This window comes from Hyla sarda, chromosome 3 (genome assembly GCF_029499605.1).
Source record: "Hyla sarda isolate aHylSar1 chromosome 3, aHylSar1.hap1, whole genome shotgun sequence".
In the NCBI taxonomy this organism is placed as follows: Eukaryota; Metazoa; Chordata; class Amphibia; order Anura; family Hylidae; genus Hyla; species Hyla sarda.
The window spans coordinates 112,190,331-112,190,655 of NC_079191.1; positions in this window are offsets into that span (position 1 = coordinate 112,190,331).

Consider the following 325-nt stretch of genomic DNA (forward strand, 5'->3'; position numbering starts at 1 on the left):
TTTTAGCTGCGTATCCTTATATATTATATATATATATATATCCCCCCATTTATTTCCCCCCCTTTTCCCTCCTCCCCTTTGCCCCCCTTTCTTTATAACCACAGAATAATTCTACTTATAATAATATAACCACATGCTCCTCAGACAGAGAAAATAAAAAAATTAATTAATTTCTTCTCTTCTTTTTCTCTACTCTTCCCCTTCCTACTAGAGTCATACGTTACACATCCACCTTTCTCATATCAGTCGTTCCCCCTTTAAATTCAGTCAGGAAAATCTGCAGCTTATTGGTAAATTGACATGTTGCGGATTTCTAATCTTCACC